The following is a 17597-nucleotide window of genomic DNA, read 5'->3' on the forward strand; positions in this document are numbered from 1 at the left end:
AAGTATTATTCACTAAGTAAATACAGTGGGGAGAACAAGTATTTGATACACTGCCGATTTTGCAGGTTTTCCTACTTACAAAGCATGTAGAGGTCTGTAATTTTTATCATAGGTACACTTCAACTGTGAGAGACGGAATCTAAAACAAAAATCCAGAAAATCACATTGTATGATTTTTAAGTAATTCATTTGCATTTTATTGCATGACATAAGTATTTGATCACCTACCAACCATTAAGGATTCCGGCTCTCACAGACCTGTTCGTTTTTCTTTAAGAAGCCCTCCTGTTCTCCACTCGTTACCTGTATAAAAGACACCTGTCCACACACTCAATCAAACAGACTCCAACCTCTCCACAATGGCCAAGACCAGAGAGCTGTGTAAGGACATCAGGGAAAAAATTGTAGACCTGCACATGGCTGGGATGGGCTACAGGACAATAGGCAAGCAGCTTGGTGAGAAGGCAACAACTGTTGGCGCAATTATTAGAAAATGGAAGAAGTTCAAGATGACGGTCAATCACCCTCGATCTGGGGCTCCATGCAAGATCTCACCTCGTGGGGCATCAATGATCATGAGGAAAGTGAGGGATCAGCCCAGAACTACACGGCAGGACCTGGTCAATGACCTGAAGAAAGCTGGGACCACAGTCTCAAAGAAAACCATTAGTAACACACTACGCCGTCATGGATTAAAATCCTGCAGCGCACGCAAGGTCCCCCTGCTCAAGCCAGCGCATGCAGAGGAGGAATGGGAGAAGGTCATGTGTTCTGATGAGACAAAAATAGAGCTTTTTGGTCTAAACTCCACTCGCCGTGTTTGGAGGAAGAAGAAGGATGAGTACAACCCCAAGAACACCATCCCAACCATGAAGCATGGAGGTGGAAAAATCATTCTTTGGGGATGCTTTTCTGCAAAGGGGACAGCACGACTGCACCGTATTGAGGGGAGGATGGATGGGGCCATGTATCGCGAGATCTTGGCCAACAACCTCCTTCCCTCAGTAAGAGCATTGAAAATGGGTCGTGGCTGGGTCTTCCAGCATGACAACGACCCGAAACACACAGCCAGGGCAACTAAGGAGTGGCTCCGTAAGAAGCATCTCTAGGTCCTGTAGTGGCCTAGCCAGTCTCCAGACCTGAACCCAATAGAAAATCTTTGGAGGGAGCTGAAAGTCCGTATTGCCCAGCGACAGCCCCGAAACCTGAAGGATCTGGAGAAGGTCTGTATGGAGGAGTGGGCCAAAATCCCTGCAGCAGTGTGTGCAAACCTGGTCAAGACGTACAGGAAACGTATGATCTCTGTAATTGCAAACAAAGGTTTCTGTACCAAATATTAAGGTATGCTTTTCTGATGTATCAAATACTTATGTCATGCAATAAAATGCAAATGAATTACTTAAAAATCATACAATGTGATTTTCTGGATTTTTGAAAATTACAGACCTCTACATGCTTTGTAAGTAGGAAAACCTGCAAAATCGGCAGTGTATCAAATACTTGTTCTCCCCACTGTATATGCATGAACTCAAGATGGTGGATAAATGAAAATGAATGGAAATGCATTATAACAATCTTATTTGTTTCCAAATCTAAATGAAACGAGTCTGTTGGAGAAGAACCAGTGGCATCGAGAAGGCTGAAACTGCAAACCAAGGAGTAAATAGACTTAATGCCATCAAATTTCCCCCTATTCATGATATAAGAATGGGGTTAGGGAAAGAGATTAGGTTATACATCTGCTGTCAGAGACTGAAGAGACCAAGCAGGGAACTTCACCTAAACAGAATGATGATCAAACAGACGTGTCTCCTATCTTCTCCTTCATTGTCCATTCTTCCCTTCTTTCACTCGACTACAGGCACAAACCCAGACAGGTGCAGATTTAATACCTGATGAAATGAGCGAGAAATATGAGGGAGTAAGCAGCAATATACACATATTCACATAAAAATTGATATTTTGTAGTTCAACACTGCTATTTACTGTGTTGTTACTGGAAATCTACTTCTGATGGCATAGTTGTGTAGGTAATTACTACCATAGAGATAATTCACCAAAGGAAAGCTGAGGTTTTGGGGATCCTGCACTCACTAGGTTTATAGTTGAGTAGCTGTGCTGTGCCCTAAAGGCAAATATGAGGCAAAGTTTGGTAAGTAACATTCTAACGTGTGGTTAACAAGATTTCTTTCTTATCTTTAGTGCAACAGAAAGTATAAAAAATTATACTATATGCATTTGACGTGCTCCTCAAGTAATTTTCACATTCAGTTCAGAATCGTATGTAATCCTCTCAAATATAGAGTGAACTATTCCAGTTGCAAATGAGAATAATTATTCAAATACCACACACAACACTAAATCCCATTGATTTCAGTGCATGACACCATTTTCCTATTTCCTCCTCCTCTGAAACAGAACAGCAAAGAAGCCAGTAAACATAAAAAAATCTGTTGTTTTATTGAGGTAATCTGGCTGCTTAGTAACTGACAAGTAAAAAATCTATACAAATAGTTTTGGAGTGTCTGAAAATAGAGAGTCATTTAAACTGTAACTAACAGCCATGCATTTTCCAGCTGCAGTGGCAGTGTTGAGGAAATGACACCAGCTTTGATGGCTTGTATAGCTTTTGAGATGAGCCTCTTTATGCCGCTTGCAGTTCCATTATGGCTTTGTTCGAAAGCTTGTTTACCTGCTGATAACATACACTGGTGGATTCAGGAGCACCGATCCAAAATCTGCTGCCAAAGTCACTCAAGTCTCATTGTACCGCAGGAGGAGAAGAATGAAATGTTTATGCGGAGGGGAATGCAAAATGCTAAATGTGAAATCAAACTATGGGACCAATAAGGGATCAGAATAACTTTGGCAAGATTTTATTTTTAGCCCCAGTTGCAATGCTAGCTTTCTGGAAAACTGTATTTTTTTTGCCTGTATGCTCTGTATGGCTATGTTTGCACTCTATATTGGGGGGTTTCTATCATTTTTACAAAACGGACAACCAAAAAGCGACATTTATGATAAATGTGGATTCAGCTTTCATTATGAAATTGAATTAAATCATGGATTCAACCAAAAAATAGATTCTATACCATGCATCTCATTTGGTCTGTAGGTGTTTAATTTTAGAGAATAAGCTATGTTTGCAGATCAAAGGCATCCTTTTGCTTTGTATATATAATAATGTGAGCATGCAGGACCAGGACCTCTGGGAGTCATGGCCCTAACATTGAACCCTACACCCAGCCACAGGCCACAGCCAGGGGGCCAGCAGGGCCCCCAGATGACCATCCATGAGGGCCTGGTGACCCTGTCTCTGGGGTTAGCAGGAAACACTAAAGAGGGATGGGCAGAGAGGCTGAGGAGCTACTGAGTGTGAGTGTGCGAGGCTGGTGATGGCAGCTGTCAATGGTTTGGAAGGAGAAGCCAGACAGATTGTGCGTTCTGTTGGTGCAGCCAGTTCGCCACCTGGCAGGCTTTTCCTTGTTAGAACTTCTTGCTGTTTCTGTTCTCGTCGTCAGAGAGATGGAGAGATGTTTTTTCCCTCCTCTCTCCTCGTTTGCATTTTCATCCAGGAGGGAGATTTGAGATTTGCCAAATGGTTTATATTGCTTTTGTATGAAATTATTGAAGATGTGCACTCTACGTTCTAGACAAAGTAGGCAGGTTAATCAATGGCACTATGTCACGTCACATCTAAAGCTATAGAAGTATCCCATTTATTCCCACAATGACATGAATGATTAGCTTCTCCATGCCCAATTATAGCTTATTATGACAGTAATTAAGTAGTTTGATCATTTGAATATTGTTCTTATCATGATATGTTAAGAGGTATTAATTACCATTAATTCATGAACATGTACAATATTGATTAATTATTAATTCAAGTTATCGGTCACCTCTCCCTCTCCAGGGATCTGATTGACAAGATAACGTTTTTTTCTAAAGCTAACAGCCTGATGCAATTAGTTAGTCATTCCCACATGTACTGTATCACACCCAGAATCTAGATGTGGCTTCACAATTTCCTCCTATAATGCATATGTGCCTCTCACCACCACTCACTTCACAACAGCCACTGCCATCTCACAAGTTAATACAGAGGGATGTGATTCAGGTCCAGGTTTTAGCTCATAACAGCAAGATTCTGAAGCTGGAGGTTCTCAATCCTTTCTAGGATTTAGAATCAAGATTTAGCCCACCAGTCATCTATGGTAAGATGTCTACAGAAGATTTATTGTAGACTATAAATATGATGTCAATAGAAGTACTATTTAGTCTGCTAAATGACATATTATTATTATATTATACTAGGCGTTTTCCTCAAACACTGCCTATCAAATAACAAAAGTGTCTTTGCAATGGCTGAAACCTCTTCACATCCACATGCACTTATATCTCTTAATTCCTTTAAAATATTCAGATGTGCAAATACTGAACTGTATATGCACCATGTCATTGCTCTCTCTCGCTCTTCTGTGTGTGCATCTAGCCAGCTGTCACTCAAATGGCTAGAACTCGAATTGCTAGGAGGCTGGCCCACGTGGGGGAAAATGTAGGGAAAATGGCACAGTACAGCTTCCAGAAAAACAGTCGCTTTCAAACTACTGATTTCGTGGCTAATTGAGGTAAAACTGTAATTCTGCTCATAGATTATGCATGTATGAACTACACATCCAGCCCAAAGCGGGAGGTTTAAAAAATACTAAGTAGTCGCCAAAGTTCCAGAGCATGTCTTGAACAGCCATAACTATAAACTATAAGGATTGCAGAGTGTTCTATGATGGAGGTGTCAAAGGTCAGAGGAAGTTCCCTCCAACCAGTCACAGTAGTAGGCGGAGACTATTATGGCGAATTTCCACCAGAGATTTACCCCGGTGTTTTACCAAAAAGGCTTATGAGGTGGAAACACCTCCACGGCATGGCCTCACTGGACCTGCTCTGACTTGGGGCCAAGGCCACTGGTACTTTTCAGCTTGCATTTATATATCAATGGCTAACTGTGAACATGGGTTAAAGGTAGACTCAGCTAAATGGTGTTGACACGAGCGGCACCGCAGATACAGTATTGAGATGAGCGTGATGCAAGAATTCGCTCTCACACAGACACAGACAGTATCTCCGCATGTGCATGGGTTCGCTTCACACTGTTCACAGCGTGGTAGCCAGGGCACCAAAACGGGAAAGTTGAGCCTTGCGCTTCAATGCTCTTAGTTGTTGCGGAAATTGACTCAATATTGCTGTTTACTGTCAGCATCTACATCATATTGCTGAGTCTACCTTTAACACCTTCCATGGTTAACACCTTACAAAGCACCTTCTCACAAAGCAACTGTCTTGATGATGCAGAGGTTGTTATTCTGTTCACCCCAAGTCTTGATTCTTGTGTCACGGTCCTGATGGAAACACAGTTCCTGAAAAATAATAACACTAGCGCTTACAATCACATTAACACTGGCAACACTCTGGTGTGGGTTAAGTCTCCGTTGGAATTGCGCCCCATTAGAAATCCACTAGAGATCCACCATCTTTGGTACAGCATACCTTTGCAAGACGTAGGGGAGTGACATCAAAAGTAATTTATGAATTGTATTGATGTGAAGTTAAAAATGTAAGCAAAACATGAAGCAACTTACAAATAACATGTTGGTTGCTGTGCTAACATGCTAGCTAGCTTATAAGATCAAAATTACAAATGTGTGTGGTTGAAGTCCACCTGTCCACGATTTGTGAAGCTAAACTATAAGAAGTGAAAATATATACATTATTAATTTAGCGCCTTAAATGTTTTCGTGACATTATAACCTTGCAAAACTAACTAAAGTGAGGGAAAAAAGTATTTGATCCCCTGCTAATTTTGTACATTTGCCCACTGACAAAGAAATGCTCAGTCTATACTTTTAATGGTAGGTTTATTTGAACAGTGAGAGACAGAATAACAACAAAAAAATCCAGAAAAATGCATGTCAAAAATGTTATAAATGTATTAGCATTTTATTGAGGGAAATAAGTATTCGACCCCCTCTCAATCAGAAAGATTTCTGGCTCCCAGGTGTCTTTTATACAGGTAACGAGCTGAGATTAGGAGCACACTCTTACAGGGAGTGCTCCTAATCTCAGTTTGTTACCTGTATAAAAGACACCTGTCCACAGAAGCAATCAATCAATCAGATTCCAAACTCTCCACCATGGCCAAGACCAAAGAGCTCTCCAAGGATGTCAGGGACAAGATTGTAGACCTACACAAGGTTGGAATGGGCTACAAGACCATTGCCAAGCAGCTTGGTGAGAAAGTGATAACAGTTGGTGCGATTATTCGCAAATGGAAGAAACACAAAATAACTGTCAATCTCCCTTGGCCTGGGGCCCCATGCAAGATCTCACCTCGTGGAGTTGCAATGATCATGAGAACGTTGAGGAATCAGCTCAGAACTACACGGGAGGATCTTGTCAATGATCTCAAGGCAGCTGGGACCATAGTCACCAAGAAAACAATTGGTAACACACTACGCCGTGAAGGACTGAAATCCTGCAGCGCCCGCAAGGTCCCCCTGCTCAAGAAAGCACATATACAGGGCCGTCTGAAGTTTGCCAATGAACATCTGAATGATTCAGAGGAGAACTGGGTGAAAGTGTTGTGTTCAGATGAGAACAAAATCGAGCTCTTTGGCATCAACTCAACTCGCCATGTTTGGAGGAAGAGGAATTCTGCCTATGACCCCAAGAACACCATCCCCACCGTCAAACTTGGAGGAGGAAACATTATGCTTTGGGGGTGTTTTTCTGCTAAGGGGACAGGACAACTTCACCGCATCAAAGGGACGATGGACGGGGCCATGTACCGTCAAATCTTGGGTGAGAACCTCCTTCCCTCAGCCAGGGCATTGAAAATTGGTCATGGATGGGTATTCCAGCATGACAATGACCCAAAACACATTAAGGTCCTGGAGTGGCCTAGCCAGTCTCCAGACCTTAATCCCATAGAAAATCTGTGGAGGGAGCTGAAGGTTCGAGTTGCCAAACGTCAGCCTCGAAACCTTAATGACTTGGAGAAGATCTGCAAAGAGGAGTGGAACAAAATCCCTCCTGAGATGTGTGCAAACCTGGTGGCCAACTACAAGAAACGTCTGACCTCTGTAATTGCCAACAAGGGTTTTGCCACCAAGTACTAAGTCATATTTTTTAGAGGGGTCGAATACTTATTTCCCTCATTAAAATGCAAATCAATTTATAACATTTTTGACATGCGTTTTTCTGGATTTTTTTGTTGTTATTCTGTCTCTCACTGTTCAAATAAACCTACCATTAAAATTATAGACTGATAATGTCTTTGTCAGTGGGCAAACGTACAAAATCAGCAGGGGATCAAATACTTTTTTCCCTCACTTTACATGCAACTTCAGAATGTGAACACAACTAGAGGTAGCTATGGAAATCAATGTGTTGATATAATTCATCCATCTTATTTTTGTTTGTTACAGCTATTTCCCAACTGGCACAACTCATATAGAGACTACAGTACAAACATGGCTGTGTCCCCCAAAAGAAGAACAAAGAGTTGTAGAGGTAAAGTGTCAAAGCCAGCTGCTAAACAGAAAAGCTCACTGTCTGTTCAAGTTGGGAGGGAAGATTTTTTTCTCTCCAGAAGATAGTTTGCAACAAAAGTTGCACTGTTGGCCTGTTGAGTGTGGTGGTGTGGTGTCAGCCGGTCCCAGGCCCAGTGGCCCTCACCGGGCTCTGCTCTGCTGACGGGAGGGAGAGTGGCTGGTGGCTGGCCTCGTTTGTTCATGGTCCCCCCTCTCTGAAAAGAGTTATGCTGTCTGTTTTGAATGGACAGCGTTTTTCTTTGTGTGCTCGATCAAAACAGAGGGGCAAAGTTAGTCAGCAAGTTGCATAGCTATCTGCATTCTAATTCTTCAAGCCTCTTTTGTATGAAGTTTGGACACAATGTTTTACACTGTGTTTGACCTGACTGGGATGCTGGAGGTAAGAGATCATTTTTTTACCCCCCAAATACAAAATAGAACAGGCTAGATTCTAATTCAATAGTCAGCTACTTCTCAAATATATAGACTACAGTACTCTACAGTAGCCTACAGTCATCATATAACCTCAGAATATAATGCATACAAATTATGGTACAGTGAGTATAGGCTATGTAGCTAAAATATGTATATGCTTTTTTTATCTGATCTATTTTCTAACCACAAGGTATTTGACTATGAATCCCTGGCACTTTTGATATTACCTGAAGGCAAATGGTACAGATTTATACAAGTTATTTACAACAACAGCCAAGCCATTCCTCTGGAAACTAGGCTGCAGATCAAAGGATTGGTTTGATCTCTACTTAGCATATTTGTTTAACCTAGCCAGTGATTCTGAAAAGTGCACAAGCTTTTGCCGTGATATGCAGAGCGCCCTTTATCCGTCTTTTTCTTGTGTTAGCTCTGGATTTAAGTACTTTCTGTATTTATGAGACAACTGGATTTGCCAGCTTTTGAAATTTAGTTGCCCACTGCTAGCAGTCTTGGCACCCAGGGATAGATAACTAGGTATGTTCCACCGCTAATCCTGATCGGCCTTCTAATAGTATTTGTGGACTGTACAGCACTCAATTAGGGCATAATGTGCTATTTTTATTTCCTTTAAGTTGGATTAAATTAGAAAATGTGTTTTGCAGTTTTTCATATCTGCAATTTACTTTTTGAAGTATTGTTTTATTTAGCAGTTTAATTCGGGCAATGCTACTCTGCTCTCTGCACACATGGATGCAAAATGTCAAGCAAAGAAACAATGTCCAAGCACTCTAAAATGGAATATGTCAGGGCAATCAGTAAATTTTCTGGAAAGAGAATGCATATGCACACAATGCCCTAATTCTTTCTTACTTTGGGAAAGATGAGCACAGGTTTATTGAGAGCCAGAAAAAAGGGCAGATGGCTCACAAGAGGGATAAACCTGTGAAGTCATGCTGTAAATGTGTTTTACAGAAAACAATGATAGGAGCGGACAAAGCGATTGTGGCAAAGTCCTTTGGAAAATGGAAAAGCAGCTCTCAAAGGTCCAGGACCATGGAGAAGCCGGATGAGCCGTCTGAGGAGAGCAAGGAGGAGAACCTTTCCAGCTGCACCTGTGAGTCCCCACGAAAAGGCAAGGAACCAACAACCTATGGAGGAAAAGTACCTCATTTCCTTATTTCAAATAGTCATAGGCCTATTTCTCTCAGCTTATTTTTCTTGTGGCCATTTTAATTATTACTAGCAGCATTGTTTTCCATTTGACTCTCTCTAGCTAGCCTGCTCTATCCAGCCAGTGAACAAACAAACAAACCACATTGTTGGGCAGGAGAATTCCTTTTGAGGGGAAGTGTGTCTCCAATGATACCGCGCTGCCAGGAAAAAGACAAAGCAAAAAATAGCAAACACAAAAACTGTCACAGGTGCATGGGACTGAGAGAGAACCCAGTGAATGGTCACTGCGGTCCCTAGGAGGTCTTTCAGTGTAAGCCAGTGCGGTGGGTGGACTTCTGACAAGGACATTGGTGAGCAGCCAGGTGGAGTGTGTAACTGAGAATGCTGCTGTTTATTCTTTTCACATGCTAATATGCCTCCAATCTGACTTCTCTATGCAGCAAAAACTTTACTTTGAGTCTACATTTATTTTGATACCTTGCATGCATTCAACGTAATAATTTATGATATGCAATGAAAATTCATTACTATGCAGTATTAAACTGCTGCAGGTGGTGAAAGAATGTCAATCCAGTGTGACATGGAGATTAACAGGCCTTTTAGTGGTACTCTCTCACTGTAAGGTCTGACTTTCCATTCCTGTTTGATGTAACCCTACTTATTTCCACACTTACATTAACATGTATTTGTCTTATCAGCATACACAGTTGGCATCAAATATCTGGAAAGGGCAGATAGGCTCCACATTCTGTACAAATGCTCCAATAAGTGGACAGAGTAAAAACAGTGGAGTATGTGGATGATACCAACAGGTCATTTAGCCCATCTTGATGTTGGCGGGAACTGGAACACACTGTCGTACACGGCGATTCAGAGCATCCCAAACATGCTCAATGGGTGACATGTCTGCTGAGTATGCAGGCCTTGGAAGAACTGGGCCATTTTCAGCTTCCAGGAATTGTTTATAGATCCTTGCGGCATGGGGCCATGCATTATCATGCTGAAACATGATGGCGGCGCATGACTGGCACGATAATGGGCCTCAGGATCTCGTTATGCTATCTCTGTGCATTCAAATTGCCATCAATAAAATGCAATTGTGTTAGATGTTCGTAGCTTATGCCTGCCCATACCATAACCCCAACGCCCTCATGGGGCACACGTTGACATCAGCAAACCGCTCGCCCACACGACGCCATCTGCCCGGTGCAGTTGAAACCAGGATTCATCCGTGAAGAGCACACTTCTCCAGCATACCAGTGGCCATCGAAGGTGAGCATTTGCCCACTGAATTCGGTTACGATGCCGAACTGCAGTCAGGTCAAGACCCTGGTGTGCAAACCCACAGTTTCATCAGCTGTCCGGGTGGCTGGTCTCAGCCGATCCCGCAGGTGAAGAAGCCGGATGTGGAGGTCCTGGACTGGCGTGTTTATATGTGGTCTGCTGTTGTGAGCCCGGTTGGACGTACTGCCAAATTCTCTCAAACGACGTTGGATGCTGCTAATGGTAGTGAAATGAACATTCAATTATCTGGCAACACCTCTGGTGGACATTCCTGCAGTCAGCATGCCAATTGCACGCTCCCTCAAAACTTGAGACATCTGTGGCATTGTGTTGTGTGACAAAACTGCACATTTTTAGAGTGGCCTTTTATTGTCCACAGCACAAGGTGCACCGGTGTAATGATCATGCTGTTTAATCAGCTTCTTGATATGCCACACCTGTCAGGTGGATGGATTATCTTGGCAAAGAGAAATGCTCACTAACAGGGATGTAAACATATTTGAGCAAAATAAGCTTTTTGTGGGTATGAAACATTTGGTGATCTTTTATTTAAGCTCATGAAACATGGGACCAACATTTTACGTGTTGCATTTATATTTTTGTTTAGTGTAGTTCAATCTTTTTCGTATCTGTGCATATCTGTCTTTTTCTAATTCAGTTCCTGAAAATGGCAATATGGCTCCACTGTCCTATAAAAATGTTCATACCTTCTAGTGTAAACTCTGTAAATGGCATCAAAGGCAGCATTGTCACCTGCACCTCTAGTATATTTTCTGCATAACCAACCACTACAACAGGCAGTCTCAGGGGACATACAGTTTTCCTATTCCAGCCCCAACCCTGAATTACTGTGTGTTCAGTGTAATTATAAAGGAGGATTGTTGCCAGGCTATAATGCAGAATGCCAGGTGCACACTAGCAGTGTCTCCCATTCCCACTAACTCACAGAGCCGAATCTACGTAGCCTACAGTAAGTACCCTAACCTCTAAGGTAATGTGCTGCTACTTCATTCAGCAGTAATCAGTTTAGTTTTCTCTCTCTATTCCTTGTTGAAACCTGAAATCAACCGTATGTCTGCCGATAAACATACATCATAAAGAGGGAAAGGGAGAAAGTGCAACACTTGGTAGTGCTCTATTTTCCTAAGCCTGCTTAGGTTATGTGACTGAGCCACAGTTGCTCTGTGAAATTGTATCCCGATACTGGCACTGCATCCTTGTGAGGGAGTCTTGTAAAATGGGTTTACTTAGCGCTTTTGCTGGCATTTTCCGAAGATAGCAAATGCACAAACACTGCCCATGATCGGATTAACTGTACAACAAAATGATGTAACTCTTTGTCTTGCTTGTGTGGCATAGGTTTTCCTCTGCATGAGTTTAGTGGTCAGCTCAAAATGTAGACAGGGATGTTACAGAGCCAACATGCAGTTCAGCCATAAGACAAGTAGCACTATATAATATACAGTATATGACAGATTATGTCTCTTCTGTGGTTTATCATTGGACATTAATTGATTGTAAAGCGTCAGTCTCCAAAACACGCCATGTTAAACTACTGTGTCATAGAGACCTGCTGAGAGTGAGATACCCTTGCCCTTGGGCAACCATCCATGGAAGCAATCTCCCATAGTAACACACACTCCATCAATCTCAATCGAAGTATACACCTACTGAATAACACTTAGTTATTATTAATGCTATTGACCTCTTTTGCAAGCACACATGTCTTGTTGACGTTAAAGGAACTTTATTTTGAGACAAGTAATTTTTAATGCTATTGCCCTCTTTTGCAAGCACACATCTTGTTGATGTCCTTCTTTAAGGCCTTCCAATGGACGCAACGTAGTTTGTAACCATGTGTACACATAATATACTGTATGACACTGAAATAAACCAAAGAATGCAGTATGTTGTACAATGTATACATGGCCCACACATGTACTGTACACCTAGTATTCTACAGAGACAAGAATACAAAGGTGTGTCAAGACCTTTCATTAATCACTCAATTACAAATCAGTTGAAATATCTCCACGTATCCCACTTATTTACATTTTAATTACTACTATTACTTATTTTTAATTTTTTTAAATGTAACTATAGCAAGCTCAATTCCTCCCCTACACTATAAAGAAGCAAAATGACTGTTTTTCACTGGAGGTTTAGATGCTTGTTTATCACTTTTAAATACCATCATCTTTGCTGAAATCCCCTCTCAAAAGAACCTTTCACTTGCTGGAATAAATTCAAATTTAAATTTAAATCCCTCTTTGCATTTCTTCAGCCTCTTTTAAAATAGCTGCCTCCTTTTAGAAAGCTGTTTATGTAGTGATCTGTTCATAATCCAGTTTGTTTCTCAACAGCAAAAAACACAGAAATCGTATTATCACTATCTTGGAGAGATGATGCGAGAAATCAGGAAGTATAAATGTCTGGATCTGTGGAAGTTTTCAAAGTGCTAAATCTGAAAGAATAAGGCAAAAGCCCTTTGATGAAGTAATCTGAATAGTAGCATTTGACTTGCAAATATCGATAGTACATTGTATTGAGACAACTCAGAATGTATCAAATACCTTTTGTGATGTTATTTAAAAAAGCTAGACTGGCTGTTCCTTGAACAAATATACAGAAATCTCTCTCTCATTCACAGCAATCTGAAATATGTGCTAGGTAGATAACTCATCAGAAATGTCCTACCATGTGATATACAGCTTTTTGTACTTACCGTATGAAGATTTAACCATTGGCACAATGGGTGAACCTTACATGTCAAGTCTTCTATAATTCTATAAACAACAACCCTTCCCAATCTCACAAGGCTCACACCTAATATTCTGTAGAAAACAACATTTAATCAAGAATTTAATTAATAAAAACTGAAAAACATTTTTCTGCAAGTGCCTTGTGATAATAAATATCCAGTTGAAAATATGTAAAATAACTGTGAAGAGCCTGTTGGAAGATTTCATTTGCTCCAGCTAGATTGGGTTTATTGTTGGAAACAAAATATAATTGTGCCTCTAGAAAGTTAACAAAGATCTAAACAAAAGGAAATCAATGGCCGAGCCTATTAATCACTCAAAGCAAGCTACTTATGCTGAAGAAACTTACTTGATAATCAATTTCAATTTGCATTCTGATTCACGTCAGCAAGCTTCCTTTATCGGGCGCAATCAAAACATTGTAAACTACATTAATGTGAATATTTTTGTATTTTCAAGTGTATCTCTCTCTGCATAGTCATCGTGAAAAAACTGTGGCTGGCTTACAAACTGGTGTAAATGGCTGTTTTTAACACGGACCACTGCACTACTAATAAGGGTCTGTTGATTTGTCAACAACAATTATCAAGGTGAAACATTGTGCCAGACTCTTGTGTTTAATGAATTAAGACATGATTTTGGCATTGATTATACTGACCTTCGAGCACAAGTACAAGCAATCCAACTCTGTCAGCAGAGATTCTGCTAAAGATCGTAGGTTATAAAATGGAGACAAATTTGTGAGCTATGCATTGCCAAATGTTACTTATTATTACTCATATCAAGACAATCTATCGCTCATCAGCATCATCATTACAGAAGCCACTAGACACACCTGTTGCCATTGTTTGTGGTCATCCTTTTGCCTGGCCATCCCAGGGGAACCACTGCTCCCCTGGCCTTTGTAGGTGGGTCTGTTTGTATGCTTATCAGAGATGGAGTTAAGATCTGTTGAAGACCCCTTGAGACTCAGACCAAGACCCAACCTCTTGATACTCAGACCCAGAACACGACCCAGTGTTTCAAAACTGTGTCAAGCTCAAGACCAGTTAAAATGTTTAAATGAGATCCAGAACAAGACCATTGTAAAAAGTCTGCAAAAAAAGGCTTCTTATTCCTAAACATTAGCCATTCATGCCCAACAAGCTCACACATTAGGGAAGCAAGGCGCCCTGGCACTTGTGTGTTTAATCATTCCTTCTTGGCCACATAACACTGGCAAGAGGAGGTATTGGGTGATATATCTTAACCATGAGTTTAGATAGTACTAAAACCATCTTGTCCAAAGCCATTAGTCCAGACCCAGACCAGAACATTGGGTGCTGAGTCACAGATCCAGACATTTTGGGCACTGACACCCAGACCAATGTGGTCCTTAGTGGTCTCGATATCAAGACCATGAGGTTGAGACTCTAACTCTCACTATCATACTCTGATAACGAATCGGTCCATTTTAGTGTCAGTTAGCCCATAGCCTTTGTTACAGAGCTTCTGTAGGCCCTGGTACACCAACTTAAAGAAATACTTATGAAAGTATGTCGCTTTTGCAGTACTGCAGTATCTTCAACATGATATAACGAGGCTTCGATTAAGCATTGGGAGTATGTGTTTAAAATATAGTGTAAGGTCGCCCACAGTTATACACTAGTTCTCCCCAAGGGTACTGTCGGGTAGTACTGATCGTTTCTTTAACTGCGATGTAGTACTGTATTTTCAAATCCTTCCCTGCCTGTTGACATCAACATAAAGATAGTTACACATCCTGAAACTATATCAACAACATGCACTTATGTTTTGTTGCTCCATATTTGCATATAAATAATAAATAATAATATGCCATTTAGCAGACGCTTTTATCCAAGCGACTTACAGTCATGCGTGCATACATTTATTGTGTATGGGTGGTCCCGGGGATCGAACCCACTACCCTGGCGTTACAAGCGCCGTGCTCTACCAGTTGAGCTACAGATGGTACTGTGCCTATAGTTATGGTCTGCTCTAGAGATGTTAGGCTACCAGTGGATTCCCAAACTATTTTACACAGTGATCCACATTAAAGGGGTTTTGTGTTCTAGACTGGGGGCAAGGTAGAGGTGATAGGATGGCTTTGTTTGGGTTAGCATATGTTTGGCTTAGCATATGCTTTGTTAGCATATGCTCATTGTATTTATTTAATGTACCAGTCTTTTTATGTGACTCTTTCTGTGATGAACAAGGCATCAAGTGGTTACACAATGGCAGACGGATGAGTATACAGGGTTCACACTATAAACCAGGAGGTGGTGATTGGCTATTTATCTTAAATTAACCTCACTTTATTTTAGAATATAATGATGTTAACATATTTGGTTAATGACTGGATGATTATTAATGCCTACTTTGTTGTATTGAGTGAAAACTAGAGCTTTGTTTAGCCATGCAGTTGACTATTTTTGAATTGAGATAAAAAAGTGGTTGGTTGACCTCATAAAGATAATTTATTGTTCTTACAGTACATTAGAAGAATCATGGAAAACATTATACACTACATGACCAAAAGTATGTGGACATCTCATTCCAAAATCATGGGCATTAATATGGAGTTGGTCCCCCCTTTACTGCTACAACAGCCTCCACTCTTCTGGGAAGACATTCAACTAGATGTTGGAACATTGCTGCGGGGACTTGCTTCCATTCAGCCACAAGAGCATTAGTGAGGTCAGGCACTGATGTTGGGCGATTAGGCCTGGCTCGCAGTCGGCGTTCCAATTCATCCCAAAGGTGTTCGATGGGGTTGAGGTCAGGGCTGTGTGCAGGCCAGTCAAGTTCTTCCACACTGATTTCGACAAACCATTTCTGTATGGACCTCGCTTTGTGCACGGGGGCATTGCCATGCTGAAACAGGAAATGGCCTTCCCCAAACTGTTGCCACAAAGTTGGAAGTGTCATTGTATGCTGTAGCGTTAAGATTTCCCAGACCCAGACCATTATTCCTCCTCCACCAAATTTTACAGTTGGCACTATGCATTCGGGCAGGTAGCATTCTCCTGGTATCTTTCAAACCCAGATTATTTTGCTGACGTTGCTTCCAGAGGCAGTTTGGAATCCACATGCTTTTGTATATGTAGTGTATTTGTAGGTTTTACACAAAGCCTTTATGGTGCTCAAAAACAATGGGGTGCTTTGACATTTCACTTCTTTGCTAACATAATTTGCAGCAGAATGCAAAAATCTTTTAGACACAGATGTGACCAATTGTAATACTTTTCTAAATGCAATCAAACACTTTTTATAAACATGAACAGGACTTTTTCAATGTGAACCCTTGTCTGACATGTAATTTCATCCAACCCACTCCTCTTTTCATTTCTCCACTAACTCACCCCCCAGTTTTGTGCATATTTCCTGTTGATGAAATAGTTTTGAAAACACTATAGGGTGGTTAATGGGTCATGTTGTAAGCTTTGGGATAAACCTTTTTGCAGATTAATCAGGGACGAAGCATATTTTTTGCGTGTTTGCGTTACTCTTTCGCTGAATTTGTGAAAAACCGAACTGCTGGTCTTACTACACTGTCCTCTGTAATGGTTTTCATTTTGTCAGGATTGCTGTTGACAAGTTGATCCTTTTTATGGTTTTATTTTATCTATGTGTTTTTCTCACATTACAACTGTCTTACAATAGTTCAAGACATGAAGTAATCAGTACTTTCTTGGACAAACGCTTATGATGTTCTTTCACTATGATTGTTTGCATCGGCTAAGGAAAGAAAGAAACATGCTTTTATTATTTGATACGATTTTTAAAGTGACGGCTCTATGCTTTCATATTTTCGAAACCACCATCTCACACGAATGGTGCAAAATTATGACCAAACGGAACAAGACTGTACTCTAGCAGTCCCTCTTTTCAGCATGTACCAATGGCTCTTGAAATACAGTTACAAAATTAGACTTTCAAATGAGGTATTAAACAAGTTGATGATCAACTGCCAAACCTTAAGTAATGATATGCCCCAGCCATCCTCAAGTCCCCAGCCTTGCATAACCAAAATTCGCAGATGACAAAAAGCACAGAAAATGCATTATTATTACACATGGTGTTCACACATCTCTCCCCAGAGACTGGAGTGACACAACCTAGAGATAAGCGTGTTTGGGTGGCCCCTGTCATCAGCTGGGGAAGGGGATGCTTGCATCTCTAAGAGGCCCCTTACGGGTATCACATATTTGAAAAGCTATGGCCCCCTACCCCCTTACTAACCCCCCCTCCCCCTTCTTCCTGCCCCTCCCCTCCCTCCCAGGCTCCACCCAGAAGTGTGGCTTCCCTTTGTCATTGTAATCTGGCCCTGTTTGCTAAACGCTTCCACTGTTTA

This window comes from Coregonus lavaretus, assembly GCF_964263955.1.
Source record: "Coregonus lavaretus genome assembly, chromosome: 19".
Classification (NCBI taxonomy): Eukaryota; Metazoa; Chordata; class Actinopteri; order Salmoniformes; family Salmonidae; genus Coregonus; species Coregonus lavaretus.